The sequence below is a fragment of the Carlito syrichta genome, unplaced genomic scaffold (assembly GCF_000164805.1).
Source record: "Carlito syrichta isolate Samal-C Ts95f unplaced genomic scaffold, Tarsius_syrichta-2.0.1 Scaffold90623, whole genome shotgun sequence".
In the NCBI taxonomy this organism is placed as follows: domain Eukaryota; kingdom Metazoa; phylum Chordata; class Mammalia; order Primates; family Tarsiidae; genus Carlito; species Carlito syrichta.
The window spans coordinates 414,084-421,730 of NW_007034719.1; positions in this window are offsets into that span (position 1 = coordinate 414,084).

The following is a 7,647-nucleotide window of genomic DNA, read 5'->3' on the forward strand; positions in this document are numbered from 1 at the left end:
GGGGGTGTCAAACCCGCGGGCTCAGGCAATCCACTCATCTCAGCCTCCCAAAGCGTGGGATTACAGGCTGAGCCACTGAGCCCGGCTGAGACCTCATTTCTACAATAAATCAAAAAACTAGCCGGGTGTAATGGTGCACACCTGTGGTTCCAGCTACTTGGAAGGCTGAGGTGGAAAGATTGCCTGAGCCCAGGAGGTCAAGACTGCAGTGGCCATGAGCTTGGCACTCCGTCCAGCTTGGGCAACAGAGTCAGACCCCAACTCAAAAAGAAAAAAAAAGAGACAAGGAAACTAGCACCAAGCATGGAAGGCGAGAGCCTGAGGGTGTGGCTGGAAGAAGACGGAGTGAGGGGGTCTCAGGTCAAGGTCCCGACCCCTCCCCGGCTGCCTCGGCCACTCTCCTGCCTCCACGCTTCTCAGCTAAGCAGCAGTGGGGGACTGAGGACCCATCCGGAGAGTCTCCTGGAGGCTCAGGTCTGGACTCGAAAGGAGGCGAGTGAGGGGGTGAGCAGGTGCCGAGGGAAAGACGCACAAGGAGCGGGTCAGAAAACGTGCATGCAGAGGGCCGACCAGCGAAAAGGGTGGGCCCGCCTCTCTGAGATCGGAGAGGGGCCGGACGCTTGAGGACCAACGCCAGCCAAGGCTTCAGGCGGAAAGCTTTGTCTCAGTGGGGCAGGTTGCCATGGGATGGGGGTGCGGCCTGCGTCCCCTCCCCACGAAGGGCTGATCACAGTCGATGAGGTCAGCTTGGCCCCTTAGGGCTGGAAGGCACACACTTTGGATCAAGTCTTGCTCAGTACAAAGCAAGCTGGGGGGGCCACAAGACAATGGCCAGTCACCACCAGTAACCGGGAAACCGGTTTTGTTTCTTTCTTAATGACCACAAGGTGGGTAGCAATAAGCTGCTGAAAAGAGGGACAGAGCCAAGCAGGGCTAGTCCTCCATTTGGGCTTTTTGCCCTTTCGGTGAGGAAGTGGGGAGGGAGGCCGGGGGAGGGGACAGAGGCGCCGCACTCCCCCACTCAGTGGCACAGAGGCAGGGGCTGCTCCGTGGGGGAGCGTCTCCGTCCCCCGGAGGTGACTTTTGAGCCCCCGCCTGTGTGGTGGACGTCATTTTCCACGACAGCTGTGTCCCGGGCTCCATTCCCCGACGCTGAACGCCAGCGTCCAGGCAGGAAGCAAAGCATCTTCAAGAGGCCTGATGGCGCACTGGCAGCCGGAGAACATGGGTGCTGGGAACAAACCTAAGACGGCCACGAATCAGGCTGGGTGAAGAGTGAGCCGGGCGGCTGTCATGTTTATGGGCTAGCCCAGGCCGGTCCTAGAGGAAGAGAAATCACCCTGTTGCTGAAGACCCCCGAAGCGGACCCTGCTGTCTGCTTTCACCACCAGCCCCATGTCCGCGAGCTCCCTGGGCTGGCATGTTTCCCCAGGCCCTCCCTCGGTGCTGCCCACAGAGGCCGAGGCCACCAGCCACGGAGCCCCAGGAGACTCCAGCACTTCTAGAAATCTTCCTCAGGTTTCCAAGGCAGGCAGGCGGCCCTTGGGGGCCTGTCATCCTCATTCCTGCAGCCTCCTCTGGGACTCAGAGGGCTTGTCCGTGCTGAAGGTCCGTGCTGCACTTTCCCCCGCAGAGGTCATGGCCTGCTGGGCGGAGGGAGGCCGCCCCAGGACGTCGGTGGGCCTAGTTCAAGGGCGGGGGGTACGTGAGCGTCTGTCCCGGCCCCCACCCAGGCCGGTCTGCTCACGGTCCCGCTACCACTGCTGCTGACCCCGTTGTCTCCACACCAAAGGGCTGGCCCTCACCCTTGCCCTCCCCAAGAGTGTCTTCCGGCCTTCAAGGAACAGAGGCCAGGAGTGTGGAGGAAGTGTGGCCTCGCCCAAGAGGAAAGGGAAGCCCCAGAACGCGGCCAGAGGGCGAAACGTGCCTGGGGGCGGGTTGCAACTGGCCTTCAAGTTCTGAGCAACGGCAGGAGAGGAGGTCCATGCTGGTCTCCACCATGCTCCCCACCTAGCCTCCACGAAGCGCCCTGCGTGCCCAATTGCCCAGACTGAGGCTCAGAACTGGCTTTGAACGCCTCCTCCCGCCCAACATTGATCCCAATATAGAGGCAGCTAGAGAAAGATGAGAAATGATACCCAGCCGGGACCCTGGACACAAGAACTTGTGGGCAGGAGCCATCAGTGTGGAGGTCGACGGCCCGTCCTGAAGGGGCCTGGGGGTGTCCTTCGGAACGGAAGTCCTGCCGACGTGCCTGGCGGGCTAGAAAGATCCCTGTTCTGAGAGAGAGGCCAGGCTCCATCCCAGTCCCTGGGAGCCGTGGGGCACGGGCTTCTCTGAGCCAAATCTGTGTTTTCACCAAGGGCGTTTTGCGCCAACACAGGCTTCACCTATGGCCGCATCCTCCATGGCGATCAGGTTCTGAGATAAAGACAACACAGCAAGGGGACAATCCCCCTTGGATGCTTCCTAAGTGACTCACTGACACAGCCCTGCACTGTATTGTGGGAGGCATTGTGAGAGCTGGGCACTGCGGGATGCGAAATGCTCCGATCCAGCTAGGCCTGGTCGTCCCTCACGGAGCCTGCCGCCAGTGCCACCAGATGATTGTGGGTCTCACTCGCTGTTGCCGTTTGTGGGCTTTTTTTCCTAAACCCACAGTCAAATTTGCCTGGGTTCAATATGCAGAGAATGCAGCTCTAGCCTAAATGATTTTTAAAGACTTGTTGATTTGAAAAACACACAATGAGAAACGTGACTAGAAGCTCAGGAACGTTTTCGTGTGAACACGTGTTTGTTTCTTCAACAGAATCCACGCACATTTGCAGAAGAAAGCATACTGAGCTGTGTAGGAGTCTGTGGGTTGCCAGAGCGCAGAGGGGCTAGGTGCGGCGTCGGCGGCCCAGGCGAGGCCACTGAGGGGTCAGGCGGGTGCATGACGGCCTGAACAACCCACGGCTTGACGTCTCAGTGCACGGCGCTCTCCAGACAGGTCCAGGCTCAGACCTGGGTGCTCAGCTCACGTTTCAAAACTCTAATTGTGAACGAGGGGCTTGACCTTACTTTGAGCTAGCCCCTCGACTTTGCGGCCTTGTCACTGTTAGCGTGCCTGTGTGCGTGATCACCTGTGGGTCTCAAAGGCCTTGGGAGGTAGACAGATGAGCGCGCCCCTGAGTGGGATCCAAAGACTCAGTATCCAGAGTCCAAGGAGCGCACCAGCAATCAGACAAGCTGAAGAAGGGCCGAACTCTCTGAATTCAGGTCTGCCTAGCTCAAAAAAAAATTTTAACTTTTAAAAATATCAGCCGGGCTCGGTGGCTCAGTCTGTAATCCCAACACTTTGGGTGGCCGAGGCGAGTGGATTGCCTGAGCCCGCAGGTTCGAGACCTGCCCGGGCAACTTGGTGAGACCTTGTCTCTACAATACATAAATTAAAAACTATCCAGGCCGTGGTAACACACACCTGTAGTTCCAGCTACTTGGGAGGCGGAGGCGGAAGGATGGCCAGAGCCCAGCAGATCAAGGCTGCGGTGGCTGGGAGTGTGCCACTGCACTCCAGTCTGGGTGACGGAGTGAGACTCCAACTCAAAAAAAAGAAATCACCGTGTCTACCTGGAAGGGCCTGTTTTTATTCTTGCCTAGAACAGGGACTCCATTCAAGCCCTAGGATAATTCTTCACCGTCTGGACTCAGCGCCGGGCCCAGGCCCTGCTCGTCTGCCCCCTCTGGTGGCCGATACACAAATAACAGGCCATAGAGTAACCCCCACCCCCGCTCCCACCAGGGCCCTGGTGACTTTCTTGTTCCTCAATCATTCATTCAAGCACACAGTGCCCGGCGTGCCCAGGCTCTGCCAGGAAACGCACAAAAATGGACAAGACAGAGCACCGCCCTCCAGGTGGTAGACAGATACGTGGGTGGTGCCGAGGTGTGCGGCCGTGCTGGGCAGAGAGAATCCGGGCTGGCCTCGTGGGAGAAGGTGGCAGGGTGGGCTGAGCACTGGAGGACACACAGGTGTGGGGGTGGGAGGAGGCTTCAGGGATTCAGGAGCTGCCAGGACACCGGTGCCAGGCAGTGGGATTCGGAGCACAGGGTCCCTGGGGAAAGCCAGAAGGCGGGGTCACAGAGACAGGGCAGGGCCGGCCTAGGAAAGGCTGTTATGTCACCGCAGCGCTTGGGCGCAGAGCTGCCAGCCCGGCATCCTTACACATTTTTTATCACATTCCCCATCAATAAAAGTGTCTGAGTAGCCGGGCTCGGTGGCTCAGCCTGTCATCCCGCGCCTTTGGGAGGCTGAGGTGAGTGGATGGCCTGAGCCCGCGGGTTCGAGACCTGCCTGGGCAGCGAGACCTCATCTCTACAATAAAATCAAAAAATCAGCTGGGCGTGGTAGCGCATGCCTGTAATTCCGGCTACTCGGAAGGCCGAGGTGGAAGGATCGCTGGAGCCCAGCAGATGAGGCTGCAGTGGCCGGGAGCGGCCACTGCACTCCAGTCTGGGTGACCGAGTGAGACTCCAACTCAAAAAAAAAAAAGTGTCTGAGTTTGGTCGGGCTCGGTGGCTCAGCCTGTCATTCCAGCACTTTGGGAGGCCGAGGCGAGTGGTTTGCCTGAGGCCACAGGTTTGAGACCAGTCGGGCAACTTAGTGAGATCTCGTCTCTACCATACATCAAAATTTAGCCGGGCGTGGTAGTGCGCCCCTGTAGTTCCAGCTACTTGGAAGGCTGAGGCGGAAGTATTCCCCAAGCTCAGCAGGTCGATGCTGGGGTGGCCGTGAGCACCACTGCACTCCAGCCTGGGCGACAGAGTCAGACTTGGACTCAAAAAAAAAAAAGATAACTGAGTTTGCGTCCCCCACATGTGGGTATTTATTACACGGTTAATACCCGTGCAGGGTGGCGCAGGGGTTGGTTCTTGAGTTCTTGAGCTGGACGGCCAACGTCCAGTCCTGACTTTGCCGCTTATCAGTGGCATGACCTTGTGCAGGTAACCGCCCCGCCCTCTGCTTCCTCATCTGTAAACGGGATAATCGCAGACCGGCCTCCCAGGGGTGCAGGGGATTAAATGCATTAATTCACCAGGAGAACTTAGGACAGTGCCTGGCACATGTGGTCAGTGTCTCACATCAGCGAGTGTGTTCCAGAACTCTCCTATGTGACGTATCATGAAGGTGGGTTGGGAACTACAGCCTGGAGGGGCCCACCCGCTACTGGAAAGTCTGCTTCGTTGTGCACATACTTCAAAACGCCAAGAAGTACGAGTCTTCAAAGTCTCCACGGGAGCGCAGACCATCCCAGCCCCCACTCCTGAGCGAACTTGCTCTGTCATTGCCTGGTGGTCCTTGGGCAAAATGCATCCAGGCGGGGATCTTCCCACTGAGCTCAGAGCAAGAAGGGGGGCCGGGTGGGCATGAGAAGGTGCCTTTCCACAAGCCCCCAGGCATGCTGATGCTGCTGGCCCAAACTCCACCGTTAGGATTTTATTTTGTGTCTTTCTGAGTCAGGATCTCCCTCTGTCACCCAGGCTGGAGTGCAGAGGCATCATTATGGCTCATCACAGCCTTGACCTCCTGCCTCAGCCTCCCAAGTAGCTGGGACTATAGACGTGCGCCACCCTGCCAAGCTAATTGTTTTATTTCTTGTAGAGACAAGGTCTCGCTATGTTGCCCAGGCTGGTCTCAAACTCGTAGGTTCAAGTGATCCTCCCACCTCAGCCTCCCAGAGTGCTGGAATTACAGGCATGAGCCCCCGCATCCGGCCCACACTTTGGAATTTTGAAAGGAAAATAAAAATATCAAATAAACTACCTTCAAAAAGTACGCTCACTTTAATTATTAGGATACAGCATATTTTTGTTTTCGTGTCAAAAATGTGTTTTAACCAAGGTAAATGTGCTTGATTTTATTTTTTCAACAGTCTTGGCTTAACATTTTGCAATGCTGCTATCTGCAGTCCCAGTTCTAAATTCGGATTATTCCAGTACTTGGTTTTGAAATCACTGAGAAGGAGCTTTGCTGACATGCACGGAGAGCAAATGAAAGAAGTTCTTTATGGGCTGTGCCTAATAAATACCGAAAGTCATTGTCAGCCTCATTCACCAAGATCGCCAAGGTCTTTGTTGAAGTCCAGTTCATAATTTCCATTTTGCCTGATGTCAATCAGTTGGTCTCACAAAATAATTGGAAGGCTATATCTTTTCACCTTGTTAACAGATTATTTTAGATTTTTTATAAGGTTAGAATATCCTGTTTCCAAGGTTTTAGAGTAAACAGATGTGATCCTTTGGCTGCTCACAGCCTCCTCGATCTCAAAGTCGTGCAACCAGGAGACACGTCCAGTGCCCACCCTTGGGGCACTCCCCGCAAAGCAGGAGTTCCTTGGGAAAGGCTGTTATTTTCTCACTCTTTGTCACAACATACCCTTTGTCTTGAAAAGACAAGCCTATTTTTTTCCCAAATATCTTTTGGCTACGTTTGACTGACATCAAAGCAAAGGTCGGCAAACTTGAAGCATTGTCTTTGTATCAAAGGAAAACTTACTATGTGTTTGTGTTCGATCCCTAGAGGACTTTGCCCCAAGAAAACCCATGCCTCACCAGTGTTGGCCGAGAAGGCTGCATTCTTCGCCCTGTTTCTCCTACTTCTAAGTAGGGACCTGTGGTTGACTTTTCTTCTCCTTTTGTTGAAACACACGCACACCAAATACACATCACTCCCGCTTGCATGACTTTAACCTGCTGGTGTGCTGTTAAATGTGTAGCGACTTTCTCTGAAAAGAAGACAAGACCTTGCATTGTGTCATTTGCCAACTTCCGGGATCTAGCTATTGCCACCACAATCAATGTCAAGCTACTGACAGGATGTCCCCAATGGCAGGGTCGGGAGAGACACAGCAGCTCACGTCACAGAACACGTCCACCGTCGGACACTGTGGATGCAGATGGTCTCAAAAGCACACATGAGGGCAAATGTAACACCACACTTACGAGGCCATTTGGAGTTCTAAGACTGTATTACCTTTGTTTTAAAAAATTACTTAATCGGCCGGGTTCGGTGGCTCAGCCTGTGATCCCAGCATGTTGGGAGGCCGAGGCGAGTGGATTGCCTGAGCCAGCGTGTTCGACACCAGCCTGGGCAAGTTGGCAAGATCTTGTCTCTACAATAAATAAAAAAATTAGACGGGTGTGGTAGCATGTGCCTGTAGTTCCAGCTCCTTGAAAAACTGAGGCGGAAGGATCATCGGAGCCCAGCAGGTCAATGCTGGGGTGGCCGTGAGCGTGCCACTGCACTCCAGCCTGGGCAACAGAGTGAGACTCCAACTCAAAAAAAATTTAAAAGTTTTAAAAATAACTTAATCACGAGTTTTTGTAATTTGACTTTTAATTTTGGCTATGTTTATCAACCAGCTCACAAAATTCCTAAAAATTTAACAATATGCTTTCAAGACCCAGTTAAGCCAATTCCACAGGTCAATTTTTCCTTATTATTGCTAAAAGAGCAGGGCTGTGTGTGTGTGTGGACGAGTGAGAGAGAGAGAGAGAGAGCAAGGCGGGTGGGAGGGAAGGGGCACTTTAAACAAGTGTTTACTTCTCAGAAACATAGAACTGAGTTCCATATGTTCTCACTCATAAGCTGACCTTGAACAATTA